Genomic DNA, 16306 nt, shown 5'->3' on the forward strand with positions numbered 1-16306 from the left:
TCTCCCAGGGGTACGCCCTGTCTTTTCGGCACAGGCCGCCTTGCCAGTTTTTTTGCACAAGTCCTTCTCTGGACAAAACCAAGGCCTTGCAGGTTCAGGAAGCCATAGAGGCCTTGCTGACGGCGGGGGTCATTATACCCGTACCACAGTCTCAACGTGGGATGGGGTATTACTCTACACTGTTTCTGGTGCAGAAACCCAATGGCTCTCATCGCCCCATCCTCAATTTGAAGTCCCTGAACAGGTTTCTCAGGGTTCCCAAATTCAGGATGGAAACTTTGCGTTCCATCATACTGGCGATGGAACCAGGGGATTATATGGTCTCCCTGGATATCCAGGACGCCTACCTCCATGTGCCTATAGCAACATCGCACCAACGGTTTATGCGGTTTGCTATTCTCCACAACCACTACCAATTCAGGGCTCTACCCTTTGGTCTCTCCACGGCACCAAGGGTATTTACCAAGGTGATGGCGGTCATGGCGGCTCACCTTCGGAGCCAGGGGATACGGTTGCTACCGTATCTAGATGACCTCCTCTTGCTGGCAAGCTCCCCGGAGGTACTGATCCAGCATCTCCACCTGACGGTCGCTTGTCTACAGGCGCACGGCTGGTTGATCAACTGGAAGAAATCCTCCCTCATCCCATCACAACGGATGGTTCATTTGGGGGCCCTGCTGGACTCTTGTCAGCAACGGATTTTTCTGACTCCAGAGAAGGTCTCCTCCTTACAGCTGCGGATTCACAGTTGTCTGAGCAGTGGCAGAGTGTCGGTGCACTCAGCGATGAGAGTTTTGGGGTCCATGGTGTCGGCATTCGACATGGTGGAGTTTGCCCAGTTCCATTCCAGGCCCCTGCATGGGCTGATTCTTTCGGAATGGAACGGATTGTCACACAGGATCCGCTCTCAGATGCTGGTGTTGTCCTCGGAGGTGCGTCTGTCCCTAGCCTGGTGGCTGCAGACAGCTCATCTCCTGGAGGGGCGCCCCTTTTGGATCCCGGAATGGGTTCTGCTCACAACAGATTCTCCGGGGTTGGGGGGCGGTGACAGGCTCCTTGTCACTTCAGGGTCGTTGGTCGGCGGAGGAAGCGATTCTTCCCATCAACATCCTGGAACTGCGGGCAGTATACAGAGCCCTGCAGTCGTCCGGCACCGCTCTTCACGGAAGGGCCGTTCAGGTGCAGTCAGACAACGCCACCACGGTGGCGTACATCAATCACCAGGGAGGGACTCACAGTCGAGCTGCGATGTCGGAGGTGTCCCGCGTCCTGGCTTGGGCGGAGCGCTATCTTCCAGCTCTCTCGGCAGTTTTCATCCCAGGAGTCCTCAATTGGGAGGCAGACTTCCTCAGCCGTTACGATGTGCATCCCGGGGAATGGTCGCTTCATCCAGAGGTATTCCAACTACTCGTGGACAAGTGGGGGCTGCCAGAGCTGGACCTGATGGTGTCCCGTCACAATCACAAGCTGCCTGTGTACGGGTCAAGGACAAGGGACGCAGGCACAAGTCAGATAGACGCGCTGTCGGTGAAATGGCTGTTTCAACTGGCTTACTTGTTCCCTCCGATATCTCTGCTGCCTCGGGTCCTGCGCAAGTTCAAACAGGACGGAGGCACACTGATCCTGGTGGCCCCAGCGTGGCCCAGAAGGCCGTGGTACTCCGATCTGCGGAGCCTGTCCATCGACGCTCCGTACCTCCTACCTCAATGGCGGGACCTGTTGTCTCAGGGGCCATGTCTTCACCCGGATCTGGGTCGACTATCTTTGACGGCGTGGCTCTTGAGACAGCCGTCCTGAGGTCTCGGGGCTTTTCTAGCTCCGTTATTACCACCATGCTGAGGGCGCGCAAGCCTGCTTCCGCGAGGATCTATCACAGAGTGTGGCACACTTACTTTCAGTGGTGCGAGGCCAGAAACTATGATCCCCAGGCGTTCCGGGTTTCGCGTATTCTGGCTTTCCTTCAGTCGGGTTTGGATTTAGGATTACGTCTTTCTTCACTGAAGGTACACGTGTCTGGTCTGTCGGTGTGGTTCCAGCGCAGGATCGCTGCTATGCCGGACGTACACACCTTTTTCCAGGGTGTTTTGAGAATCCAGCCTCCCTTTGTGCCACCTGTGGCCCCGTGGGATTTGGCGGTGGTTCTTCGGGCCTTACAGGGTCCTCCTTTTGAGCCCTTGGAGTCAGTTGAGCTCAAGTGGCTAACTTTTAAAACTGTTTTCCTCTTGGCAATTGCTTCTGCCAGGAGGGTTTCAGATTTGGGGGCGCTTTCTTGTCGTCCCCCTTTTCTGATTTTTCATCAGGACAGAGCGGTGCTTTGCACTCGTCCTGATTTCCTGCCTAAGGTGGTTTCCAGGTTCCACATTAGTCAGGAAATTGTTGTACCAGCCTTTCAGTCACCTGATCTTTCGGCTGGGGAGACTTCCTTAGACATTGTCCGGGCACTCCAGGTTTATGTGGACCGGACTAGTTCTGTGAGGAAGTCGGATTCTTTGTTTATCCTCTTTGGTTTTCACAAGAGGGGTTGGCCTGCCAACAAACAGACTCTAGCCCGTTGGCTTCGTTCTGTTATTATTGAGGCTTATATGCAGGAGGGTTTACCTGTTCCAGCCTCTGTTATGGCTCATTCCACTCGGTCCGTGGGCCCTTCATGGGCTGCTAGCCGTGGCGCCTCTGCTGTTCAGCTCTGTAAGGCGGCCACCTGGTCTTCCTTTCAGACCTTTTTGAGGTTCTATGCGTTTGACACCTTTGCCTCTCAGGATGCATCCTTTGGGCGCCGGGTTCTCCTATCAGCACAGGAGCGTCCCCGCCCTTAGTTGGACTGCTTTGGGACATCCCCAAGGTCACCCTGTGGACCCCTATGGACCCTGAAGTAGAAAACAAGAGATATGGTAAGAACTTACCTTTGTTATCTCTGTTTCTACGAAGTCCATAGGGTCCACAGGGCACCCGCCCTGACGCACCTGGCTTCATATGGGCTCTGTGACTGGTCACCGGTTTTCCATCTCCCATTTCTGTGAGTATGGTTCTTGTGTGTTCCAGTCTTCCTTCTCTCTGTTTCGTCTCCTCCTCCGGCCTGGGCTGCTTACCAACTGAGGTGCCTGTGGCTCGGGGGCGGGGTATAGGGGAGGTTGGACCCAAGTGCATCCTGGGAGCAGCTAAAAGCTTTAACTCCGTGGTGCCCGAGGATCCAGGATCCAGCTATACCCCAAGGTCACCCTGTGGACCCTATGGACTTCGTAGAAACAGAGATAACAAAGGTAAGTTCTTACCATATCTCTTGTTTTTGTGCGTAATACTTTACCTGCATGTCTGGGAATTGAATCAGCCTGCAGTGATCTGGTAATTGAGAGAGTGCATAGAGTAGTACAACCGCCTGCGTCACCCTCGGCACGTCCACGGGTCACTCTTTTCCACTGTCTCAATTACCTACATAAACAACCTTTCTGGTCAGCCTCCAGTAGACAACAATCAATTCTCTGGGAAGGGAAAAAGCGCCACATCTTTCAAGATTACTTTGTAGAGTTATCAAGAGCCTGTAAAGCCTTCTCATCCCTCTGTGCTCAGCTAATTGAAGTTAAACGCGAGTTTGCGCTCATTTACCCTGCCAGACTTTGCATATTTAATGGCTCATCTTTCAAAGATTTTATCAACCCTGATGATTGAGCAGCCTTTATGCATGAAGAAAAAGAAGCTAATACACTGGATAGTAACCCAGAATAAATCTAAACCATCTGCTAATATTCTCTTGATGTATTATTCTGGTGATGATGACTTTTCATTCCTCTAGTTTCTAGATACCACTGTTATGACAGATATTACTAATCTGAGAGTTCCTTCTGGCTTTTTTGACATGATCTATGCATTATTCACAGTATGCTACATGTTCATATAATTACTGTTTCCTTTAAATTTCTTTTGTATATAAATTAGGGATGTGCAGGCTCGGATAGGTTCGAGTTTGCACGTTGAGTTCGGATTTTTCCCTCCAAAAAAACGGAACTCAGAAAGAGGCTAAACGTCATCTTACATGGACGAACATCATCATTCCAAAAGTCCAGGAATGATGATGTTCGTCCATGTAAGATGACGTTTAGCCTCTTTCTGAGTTCCGTTTTTTTGGAGGGAAAAATCCGAACTCAACGTGCAAACTCGAACCTATCCGAGCCTGCACATCCCTAATTTATATACAAAAGAAATTTAAAGGAAACAGTAATTATATGAACATGAACATCATTCCTGGACTTTTGTCCAGGAATGATGATGTTCGTCCATGTAAGATGACGTTTAGCCTCTTTCTGAGTTCCGTTTTTTTGGAGGGAAAAATCCGAACTCAACGTGCAAACTCGAACCTATCTGAGCCTGCACATCCCTAATATAAATGTTTTCTATACCCATATATAAGAATTATATTATGGAGAATTCTCTCCTAAGGAATTTAATGATTCTTTTCTCTTTACCTCTTAAATGGTGACTAAGCCCTAGTAACTTTAATTGATAAGCATTTGAGCACAGCTCTGCCTTTGTGATGTTGATATACTATATAATTGAAATGCTCATGTTCCTGAAGTCTATTATTACTTACATGTTTCTGACAATTGTCAGCAATATGATTTGTTGTTTCAAATCCTATTATTTCACTTTATACCCCAGTTTGTCTGTCATCCTTCCCTTGTGTCTCCTCCCCTCCTTTATTAGGTATCAGACTCTAATAGATGTATTACAATCTGTATATGCAATAACATAATGGCGCTAAAATGTGGATCATGGAATGTAGGTGGAATCAATTCCCCTGTTAAAAGATGCAAAATATTGATGTATTTGTGTAACTTGAAGATTGACCTGATATGTCTCCAGGAGACACATCTTACTGCACTAGAAACCAACAAATTACAGGTATTAAATTGGTCTCTGATTGCAGCAGCACCTTATAACTCAAAAGTACATGGAGTGGCTATATTAGCGAAATGCTCCCTTCCAGTTTCTCTTATTTCTATAGGTGCAGGCCTAGAAGGTCGATATATCATCATTGAAGTGACTTTCAATAATACTAGATTTGTTATATGCAACATTTATGTCCTGGGTTGGCGCCGGCTAAATTCCAGATCTGATCCGTATTGGAACCCTGTTCCAACTCCGGGTGAGACCCGGAATTTAGCTGTAAAAGGGGTATAAGTTACTAGTATTTCTTATAGATTCAATATTGTTATGTGAAGATCTAAATCTTGTCTCTAATATTTCTTTAGACCGATCTCAACCTAATGCTTCAAAACTTAACCTCCCAAAGCTAGGAGTACCCACGCTTGCCTCCAGATTACAACTTTTAGACATTTGGAGAGCAATTAACCACACAGAAAAAGACTACACATGTCTCTCAGCTGCAGACCACACTTTATGTAGGATAGACTATATATTACTTTCTCATTCCCTATTTCCGAGAGTGTCTGACACAAATATTGATTGCCCTATCTGACCATCCCCTGGTATGGGTGATTTTCCAAATGACTATTGATAGAGTCCCTAATTTGCAATGAGGTTTCCCTTACCTTTCCCAATCAATCCCTTTTTGCAACAATTTAGAGTTTGCTTGGATGGGATTATAATCACTCCAATCTTTCTCATGCAGACTCTGACTCCCTCTCTGTTTTGGCAAACAGCAAAATCAGTCATTCGTGGAAACATAATTTCTTATGTCTTAGCAGAGAACAAGAAATATGCTACCTCTTACATGGAGCATGGAGGTACAGACTAAGCTTATAGAAGCTTTCCATAAATACAAATCCGAACCTAACTCATCCTCCAAATTGGCCTATCAGACAGCAAAAATACACTTTGATGAATTTCTTTGTATTAAAGGAAACCGATATCTCTTCTCAATCAATTATAAATTCCACAAATTTGGAAATAAAACTGGTAGATTATTATCCAACCTATTGCAAGGCACTAGACAACCGATGGTGGTGCAACCTTTTTGAACTAGCAGTGGCCTCCTCACCACTTCCAGCAGTCAGATCAGAGAAGAAATGAAAAATGTTTATGCAGAATTATATTCAGATGAAACTAGTATTCCAACCCCCCCCCCCTAAACTTCAGCCTCAGCATCCTATCAGGGTCAGTGGAGTGACCTTCAGTTTCCACAGATATCAGAAGACTTGGCCTACACACTTACTACTCCTATTACACTTGAGGAGGTTTCAAAAGTAGTGAAACAACTTGAACCATCTAAAGCCCCTGGCCCGGATGGACTAAATAGTGATTTTTATAAGAAATTATTGCCTAAAATAGGAGAATTCCTGGTTGCCTTTTATAACCATATTATCATATCAAAGAAAGTTCCATTATACTTTAATTCTGCGATCATAAGAATAATTCCTAAACCAGGCAAAGACTTATCTCTCCCCGGCTCCTACAGACCTATCTTGTTACTCAACCTAGACTATAAGATATTGACTAAAATATACATGGCCATTTAAAATTTATTTTGCCACAGATTATACATACCGACTAGACTGGCTTTATTCTAGGAAGACACTCAGTGGTTAATGTTTGAAGGGTCTTGTCTGCTATACAACATTTACACTCTAATATGTCCTCTTCCCCATGCATGATAAGTTCATTTGACACCGAAAAGGCATTTGACTTTGTTATCTGGAAACATCTTTTCTCAACTCTGATTCAATTTGGATTTCCCCCTGCCTTCATAGATATACTACAAACCTTATACACTGATCCACTTTCTCAAGTGTCATGCAATAACTTCTTATCCTCCTCGTTTGAGATAAAAAGAGGTACAAGGCAAGGTTGTCCCCTCTCCCCCCTCCTTTTCGCAGTCACCATAGAACTTCTGGCTACATTTCTTCATAGCTCTCTGCTTACATCTAATTTAACCCACCTCTATGTGGCTGACTTCACACCGGTCATTGCTAAAATTAATAGCTTATTAGATGCTTGGAAATCTTTCCCTCTTTCGCTACTAGGACGCCTGCCAGTACTTAAAAGTGAAATATTCCCCAAAATATTTTATTGCATGCAAATGCTTCCAATTAGTATTTCTAAAAAAAATATTAAACAATTGACATGCTCTTTCTCATGGTTTACTTGGCAGGGCAAAACACCTAGAATTGCTCAGGACAAAATCAAAACCACATGACGCAAAGGAGGCCTCGGTCTCCCAGATATTAGTGCATACTCCATATCGATATTTTTCAGATATATTAGTGACTGGCAGCTGGAAAGCAATCATTAAACAGATAAATCACTAGATATAGCATTGTTTCATATTTATTCCCCTAGTTCTCTGCTACATTGCAAACAGGATGATATCCCATCTCATATTTTAGAAAACAATTTTTTGTGATACCTATTCAGCCTAGATATCAGTCAACAAAAGTTTGAAAAGTAATCACCTCTACTCTCCTTATGTCCCCTTTTGGGGAAATCCAGCCTTCGCCCCCTCCCTCTCTAACAATAATTACAAACATTGGAAAGAAAAAGGTTTATCATCAATAGCTAAAGTCTTTGACCCAGGAGGAAACATATTGTCTTTTTTAGACTTGCAACAAAAGTTCCAACTACCAAAATACCAATTTTAAATGTATTTGCAAACCAGACACTATATTTCCTCTCTTCCAATGCTTTCAAACGAAGCCACAGAAATTAACCCCCTCTACTCTCTCTTAAAAAGTATTAATTCATACCCCTATAAAATAAATAAGTTGTACCCATATTTGTTTGATAACCTCTCTGCTCCTCAATGGTCTTCTCTCTTCAAGACCTGGAAAATAGATATTTTGACTCTGACATCTTTATCAGACTTGACTAATCACTATGATTCCACTCTCAGATACTTGCAGTCAGCATATCTACAAGAGGTGCACATATGCACACTACATAGTGTTTCAGATGTATTAAATGAAGACCGACACTGCATGTTAGTTCCAGGTAGCCATGTTGTTCATAACCAACACATAACATAAAAGCCACACCCATATCACCAGTAACAGCACCTTATAAAAGTCTACATAGCACCACTAGGTGGTGCCAAATACAGAAGATTAACATTACACTAACATCTACCTTTTTTAACATATGTTATAACATAACTATAAATTAAGTCTGTCAGGTGGCTGTGACTGACATCCACTACGAGTATAGACAGGATTTTGTTGAGTTGGAATTGAACTTCGTTGGGCAGGAGTCTATAACTCTAGCGGGTGCTACTGATGGACTGCCATCCTGTATGCTTGCAAGTTTCATATTCTAATTTTCTCCATATTCTTCTTTTATAACAACCTGGGGTCTTTCAAATTCCTGACTTGCCATTGGTGCAACTGGCTCCATAATCAGACCAAGAGTGTATTGTTCAACATTCTCATGTAGAATTGGCCGCTCAGCTACTTGCAAATCCACATGATTGCATCTGTACAAAGTTCCATCCACATCCTCAAGATGAGCATGGTGCAACCTTTCGCATACTGGAACCAAGTCTCCAACGGCCAGTACGATCTCCTGGAAGGGACTTCATATGAATTGGTTCACCAATAATAAGTTCAGGCAACTCCTTGGCAAATTTATCATACCCCAACTTAGAAATCTGCTTCCTCTGCTGTATCATCTCTGGTACACCTTATACTACACTTGGATAAAGTAAAGTACTGGCTACTGGCAAAGATGTCTTAAGTCTCCTCGACATTAGACGCTGTGCAGGACTAGTCCCCATTCTCTCGGTTGGTGCATTCCGCCAATGTAATATGGCCTTTCATGGGTCTGTATAATCACTGCTAGCTTTTTTGCAGAGTCTTCACTATCTTAACTGCTGATTCGGCTTTATCATTTGATTTTGGATAACGTGGGGATGAGGTAAAATGCTCAAACTCTCATTCAGAGGCAAATTGTCTAAATTGTTCACATGCAAACTGTGGTCCGTTGTCTGAGATCACTCTTTCAAGCTGGCCATAATATGCAAATTGCGCTTTGCAGTGCTTTATTGTAGTTTCTGCGGATAAGTCTGGGAGAAGGTCAATTTCCCAAAAATCAGAATAATGGTCCACTATTAACAGAAAGTCTTTGCCTGCATAAGTAAAGAAATCCATGCTAACGATCTGCCATGGACGTATTGGTATCTCATGTGACATCATAGGTTCTTTCTGTTATGCATGTGCATATTCATTACATGCTGAGCAGTTACTAACATAGGGTCTCATTCAGACCCGGTCGCAAGCGCAGAGCGCTCGCAACCGGGTCGATGTTATGGCCCTGCGCACGCACAGCAGCCGCACTGCGCGTGTGCAAGCCACAAAGCGAGAGAGAAAATCTCTTGCTCCGGAGCTCTCTACAAAAGGGGCAGCTGTCGATGATGATCGATAGCTCGCCCCGTTTTGTAGGCGGGGCAAGGGGGTGGTTTCACAAATGGAGGCGTTCCTTAAGGAATGCCTGCCGTTTTGTGGGCGGCCACACTGACATCAGCAGTGATGTCAGTGGGGAGCTTCCTGCTCGATCAGAACAGGAAGCTCCCTGGGGCTTGCGGTTGCCGAGACCCAACCTTAGGGTCTCGTCGCAAGCCCCGATGGTTGTGATGGTCTTGACCTTCGTGACCATCACCCTGGTCAGTCGCTAAACTGTGGGTGGCAACCCACAGCTTATCTAGCGACCGGGAGGCCGCACTTAAAATTCAAAGCGGCCGCCATCATTCAGAACGAGCGGTCCCTTCTTGCGATTGCCTCTGAATGAGGGCCTTAGTCCTTAATTTCACTTTGCATGTTAGGCCAGTACAATGTATCTCTTGCTTGTCTGTAGCATGCATCACCTCCAAGATGGCTTGAATGTATGCGTGCCAACATCTCAGATTTTAAGGATTTTGGTATTATGACTCTTGGTCCCTTGTACAAAATGCCATTCTGTATGCTGATCTCATTTCAAATGACCAATAGTCCCTAACGAAGAGTGGCGTCTCGTCTTTCAAGGCTGGTCATCCAGCCAATACAATGGATTTCAAAATCGGCAAGCTCTCATCAGTCGTGGTATGCTGTCAAACCTGATGCAGACGCTGATCAGTGACATGCAGATAATCTGCCTGGTTAATCTGTGCAAAATCAGTCATCACCTGATGCATGGTCAAATAGAAAGTAATGAAAACAGGAACAAGAAAACACAATACTCAAGCACTCCTTTTGAATTTGTGCATAGTAGTGCTTTAGTAGGAGTCAATGCCATTTAAGCAAATGCAACTGGTTGTCCTTCTTGCATCAGGCAACATCTCAGTCCATTTTACTGGAATCACTCTGTATAGTTACTGGCTTGGTAACATCATAATACTTCAGCACAGGTGTAACTGTGACCAAATGCTTTATTTACTTCACTGTCTTATCATGTTTTGGAAGCCAGTGCCATATAGTATCTCTGTCCAGAAGTCTGTGCAGAGGTTCTTATACTTCTGAAAAGTGAGGCATAAATTTGGCTAAATATGTCACAAATCCAATCAAACGTTGCACAGACTTTACATCCATGGGCGTTGGCATTTCTAAGACAGCTCTATCTTTTTCAGGGTCAACTTTTAAACCTTCATAGGACAAGATATGACCATGAAAATGAACATCTTTCAATTTAAATTGCAGTTTTTTCACACTAAGTCTTAATTTCACTTGCCTGCAACGATCCAGCAGTGCTAGTAACTTGCGGTCATGATCAGCCTCTGCTTCCTTTTCTGTCTCCCCACAGCCAACAACAAGAATATTATCTGCTATCGGCTCAATGCTATAAAGTTCAATCAGCAATTCATGTTGTTTTCGCTGGTAAACTTCAGGTGCCACAGAAACACCAAATGGAAGTTTAAGCCATCTTTTCCTACCCCAGGGGGTCCAAAAGGTGGTCATATAGCTACATTTTTCATCCAGCTTACATTGCAGAAATGCGTCACGTGCATCAACCAGCGTAAAGACTTTTGCTTTGGGAAGCTTCTTTAAAACATCCTCTAATGTTGGCATAATATAATGAGATTTCCGCAGTGCTTGATTTAAAAATTTAGGTTCAATACAGATTCTTAACTTGTCAGGCTTTGCCACAATGACCATATTGCTAATCCAGTCAGTTTGGTTCAGTCACAGGTGCAATATGGCCATCTGCTTCATACTGATCAAGTGAAGCTTTCACTCTTGGCTTGAGGGCTGTAGGCATATTGCGTGGAGCACACTGGAATGGTGGAACACTTGGGTCAAGTTCAAAATGTACTTCCTCAGGAACAGACTTCACTGGCCCCTTGAACACATCCTTAATTGTCCAGACAAACCATGTTTCATGTTATGCAGTTCAGCAGGAATAGTAAATTGCATCAACCCCAAACGCTCACAAGTGGAACCTGACAATAACGGTTTCTGATGGATCTCCACAATTTCAACTGTTAGCATGTGGGTATGTCCACTAATGATGCATTCTGTTCTGAACTGTCCCAATGACTTCATCAGCTCCCCAGAATACAGCTTTAGTTTAGTGTCACTTGGCAGTAACTGGACTCTAGGAGCTAATTTTATCTTATCGCTCAGACTCATCATATCACATGTTGCACCTGAGTCTAATTGACATGGTTGCCTCTTATTATTAAAAATCAGATGTGCGAACCACTTTTGGCCTTCTGATCTCACAGTCCCAACACATTCTGTTGTATAAATCACTTCTGCATTATGGGTATGTGTTTCAGTTATTTATTCTACTGTGCGTACTTCCCCTGCTGAATTCCATCTCTTGCTTGACATGCACACTTTAGCAAAATGATTGGTAATGCCACATGATTTACAGATTTTCGCAAATGCTGGGCACTGCTTCTTCCCTCGCCTGTGCATTTTACCACAGTATTTGCCAACTGTATATTTGGCTGCTGGTGAGCTCTGCTGCTGATTTTGAAATTTTGGGCCACCCATCAAATCATCCCTGCTGTGTTGTTATCTCTCTGCAGCATTAACAATCTGTCTGTCCATCGCTCTGATTCTTTGGTCAGTGAGCTCTGCTGTGCGACACATTTCAATAGCTGCTGACAGATCTAAATTCCGCTCTCTTAAGAGACGGTGATGTGTGCTCTCACAATTTATGCCCAGTACTAATTTATCTCATATAAGTTCATTTTTTAATGTGCCATACTCGCACATTGCTGCCTTTTCTCTCAGTACCAAAATTATCAATGGATTCACCTTCCTCTTGTTTATTGCTGCCAAAAATATACCTCTCGTATATCACGTTTTTGCAGGCTTAAAGGCTTAAAATAGGTCTCCAATGCATCCAGGATTGCTTTTTGTTGCTCCTCAGAAAGATTCAGGTTGTGCATATAAACATGACGACATTCACTGCCTATCACTCTCCTCAGTGTGGCTGCTTGTACCTCAGCAGATTTATCATTAAGGCCTGTGGCTAGAGAAAAATCTTCAAACTCAACTCTAAAGTTCTCCCAGTTAATGCACACATTGCCACTCATCTGTATCCCATCAGGTGGAGGAATATTTTTGGTAGTTGCCATGTTGGTGTGCTCCCACTCCAGCAGAAAAGTGTATACAATGCTGTTTCAATCTACTTGATATCTATGGACTCCTTATCCTTTTCTTGTCACAGCAGGTTTTCTCATAATCTTGAGCTCTTGCACCATCAATAATAAGCATCATTTGTGGGCTGAGGCACTTCTGACACCATGTTTCAGATGTATTAAATGAAGACAGACACTGCATGTTAGTTCCAAGTAGCCATGTTGTTCATAACCAGCACATAATATAAAAGCCACACCCATATCACCAGTAGCAGCACCTTATAAAAGTCTACATAGCACCACTAGGTGGTGCCAAATACAGAAGATTAATATTACACTAACACATAGGGCTTATATCTCCCCAGCCCAACATAAGCATATGGTATCTTCAGAAAAAGGTAAATGCCCTAAATGTCACACAGCTAATGCCACATTTATACACTGCATGTGGGAATGTGGTAGAATAAGACAAATATGGAACAAAATAATAAACTGTATTAATATATTTTTTTCTCTTCAACTGCACCCTCACATACTTGCATGTCTCTGTGCTAATTTTAGATTCTGGGATCTGGGCACAGGTAAAAGTGCAAAGATTCCACTACTTACAACATTAGTAATGGGGCACAGCCACTAGACGATCTACTCCCTGTCCAATCTCTAAACGATTTTCCCTTGATTTTTTCCCTTGAAATTTTATCTTTCAGTCTGAACGATTTGCAAACAATCTTCAATAGATCAAGTGAAATTGACCTGCATGTTCGGTTGACTGACGAGATGATCAAACGACCACCGGGAGCGCGTATTGTTGATCATTAATGACAAAACACTGCATGATTTATAAACAATTTAACGATAATGATGTTGTTATCGTTCAATCGCCTGCTAAAATCATGTAGTGGATGCCCCCCTTAACAGTGGCAAATAAAATAATCTAATTCACTGGATCACTAAATCCTCCCCTACCCTGAATGAGGTCAAACAAAAACTGCTTCAATTATTGTAGTTTGACAGATGCTCATCCAAACCAGACCGAGATAAGGGTGTAGAAAAATTTTATAAAAAGTGGGAACCTTATATTAACATCTTAGATGCCTCTTCTCAGGCTCATATTATTCAATTATTTGAAAACACTGAATAGTACCTACTGAAACATATCTCTTCTTCCCTCTGATTCAAGCTATTGTGTTGATAATAGCTTATCAAATCCCCCTTATTTAGGTCTGATGGGTCTTTCACACACTTACCTCCATTCCAATTATATTCTATCATATAAAGATTATTTCATAAAATCTATATTACAACCTGTTCGATTTTCATGCTAAGTAGAGATACCATCTCCACCCCCCTCTTTGTGTCTTTCCCCTGTACTTTTATTACTATTTATTTTATTTTAGATACTCATTACTGTATTGTATTATATATGTATGGATAATAACTTGATTGAAGTTTAGACTCATGTCTATTCAAAATTTGATAACCTTGTTAGTTATTCCCTAATAAGATATTTCCACATGTTTTAATTGGTTATCATCTTTTTCTGTAATCCTAAATCAATCTCAATTGCATTAATATTGTTATACTGGAATATACAGCCACAAATGTATTGTGATCAGTTTTTGTCTTATATATTGAAAAGGCAATAAAAATTTGATTGAAAAAAAAATATATGAATATATGAAATGTTTACTCATTGTGTCCTAGATAAAAGAGTAATATAGTATTTATTTCTCATATTCTTTCTTTTACCCTAAAGGTAAAAGTATGAAAAAGGAGGGGGTTCCCAGCGCTCACCAGAAAACTAAAGAAGTAGACCCAGTCATTGTGTATATAAGTATAATTTTATTTTTATATATTGAAAATAATTCTAAATCTTGACATTAAATTAGAATAAATGACAAAGGTGATATAACTAAATAGTGTAACCAGGGCCACAACTAGGGGGGGACTGGAGGTGCATATGCACCGGGTGACTGATTATGCAGGCACCAATGACCGGCAGGGGCGGGCGGCATGAGAGGTAAGCCCCGTGGCCAGCAAACCTTCTTTACAATGCCCGCACTTAATACAGGACACTGGCATGATGATGTACAGCGGGATACACGGCGACAGCGATCACCTGTCCCGTGGGCGTGGCCGCCAAACCTGCTTCTTACCGCCCGGCGCCCCGCACTTAAACTGGGACACTCGGCGGCTCAGCTGTTTCTTGTACTGTGTAGCAGCCGCCGAGGAACAACTACACAGTCAGAGTCTCGTGAGATGATGATGTCATCATCCCGTGAGACAATAACTGTGAGCTAGGGGGTGGGGCCTTTTCACTGCCAATTGTCAAGTGACAGTGTGAGTAAGTGAGCACCCTACCTGCCCAGCAACCCACTATATAACCAATTATAAACACCCCACGTTAACTTATTAATGTAATTATTAATGTAACCTATATCTATATAAATTTTATATATATATATATCTGTATATATATATATATATATCTGTATATATATATATCTGTATATATATATATATATATATATAAATATATCTGTGTATATATATATATATATATATATATATATATAGCTATATATATATATATATATATATATATATTATAATTATATATATATATATAGATATATATATGTATATAGATATATACAGGGAGAGGTAGATAGATATATAAACTATATATATATATATATATATATATATATATATATACACTGTATATATATATATATATATATATATTAGGATATACATGTACATATATAAAGCTCCATATATATATATATATACTGTATATACACACAGGGTGTATTTCAACGTTTCAATCTATACTGAAGAAAATCAGTAGATTGAAATGTTGAAATACAATAATTAGCACATACACAGGGTGTATTACAATTGCTGTGAGTGCAGCACTTCTGGACTTGTATGTATGCGTGATCAGATTGTGAAGGCATCGGGCCAGTCATTGTGTTTATGAGAGTGGTGGACCCCTCTGATTACTATATATACATATATATATATATATATATATATATATATAGAAACAAGTATAATAAACTGAAATTTCAAGATTATATAGAGATATATATATATATATATATATATATATAATATATACATACACACACAAAACGAGCAGAATGGTGGCACTCACAGTTTTCACAGAAGAAGGACAGTAGCCCAATATGCTATATCAACGTTTCGGTTATTGCACCTTCGTCGGAAATAGCATATTGGGCTACTGTCCTTCTTTTGTCAATTCCGCGAGTACCACCATTCTGCCTGTTTTGTATTCAATTGACTATGGATGGCACCCGGTGAAGTGATTATAGTTTTATATATATATATATATATATATATATATATACTGCTGTATGGCGGCACTCACGGCGACTAATCACAAATTACAACGAGCTCTCGTGTTTAGATCAACGTTTCATGAAGCTTTACTTCATTTCGTCAGTAAGGCTTCATGAAACGTTGATCTAAACATGAGAGCTCGTTGTAATTTGTGATTAGTCGCCGTGAGTGCCGCCATACAGCAGAGTATATTGGTCCTGTTTTCAGTTCCACGGAGGGCACCGGCGCACAATTGATATTTTAAATGAAGAGTGCCAGCATCACCGCTTCTTATATATATATATATATATATATACACACATTTGAAACACCACAGATTACATTTGCCTAAATATAGGCATGGAATAAAAAAAATAAATCCAAGCCAGCCAGAAGCTTGTAAGCTTATATCTATCTAGCTACATATATTTATAAATCTATATCTATATACAGTGT

The 16306-nt window shown here is 41.9% G+C and overlaps 1 protein-coding gene across 2 annotated transcripts in view; it reads left to right on the forward strand.

Annotated features, from left to right (window-relative positions):
• Window positions 1–16306, forward strand: part of LOC148477774 (uncharacterized) — an 87000-nt gene that overhangs the window by 28215 nt on the left and 42479 nt on the right. Inside the window, exon 2 of one of the 2 annotated variants that reach the window (XM_088456251.1) lies at window positions 14259–14328. The exons of the other annotated variant lie outside the window; for it this stretch is intronic. The gene's annotated coding sequence lies outside the window, so the exon portion shown is untranslated. The remainder of the gene's footprint in view (window positions 1–14258; window positions 14329–16306) is intronic. 2 annotated transcript variants of the gene reach the window in all.

The sequence above is a fragment of the Taudactylus pleione genome, unplaced genomic scaffold (assembly GCF_031769625.1).
Source record: "Taudactylus pleione unplaced genomic scaffold, aTauple2 ptg000690l, whole genome shotgun sequence".
Classification (NCBI taxonomy): Eukaryota; Metazoa; Chordata; class Amphibia; order Anura; family Myobatrachidae; genus Taudactylus; species Taudactylus pleione.